This window comes from Pteropus alecto, unplaced genomic scaffold (assembly GCF_000325575.1).
Source record: "Pteropus alecto unplaced genomic scaffold, ASM32557v1 scaffold384, whole genome shotgun sequence".
Lineage (NCBI taxonomy): Eukaryota > Metazoa > Chordata > Mammalia > Chiroptera > Pteropodidae > Pteropus > Pteropus alecto.
Genome location: NW_006435066.1, coordinates 575,496 through 575,949, shown reverse-complemented (window position 1 = coordinate 575,949; position 454 = coordinate 575,496).

The window sequence follows — 454 nt, the reverse complement described above, 5'->3', positions numbered from 1 at the left end:
AACAGGTACAAGATGGTATCTCATCATGGTTTTGATTTGCATTTCCCTAATTGCTAGAGATGTTGAGTATCTTTTCATATATTTGTTGGCCATTTGTATGTCCTCTATGAAGAAGAGTCTGTTCAAGTTCTCTGCCCATTTTTTGATTGGATCATTTTTGTTGTTGTTGCTATTGAGTTATATGAGTTTTTTGTATATTTTGGATATTAGGTAATTATCGGAGGTGTTCCTTGCAAATATATTTTCACATTCGAATAGTTGTCTCTTTATCTTGTTGACGGTTTCTTTTGCTGTGCAGAAGTTTTTTAGTTCGATGTAGTCTCATTCATTTATTTTAGCTCTTACTTCCCTTGTTTTTGAGGTCAAATTCATAAAATCCCCTTTAGGTACAAGGTCCATGAGTTTAGTTCCTATGTTTTCTTCTATGCAATTTATTGTTTGAGGTCTTATATTG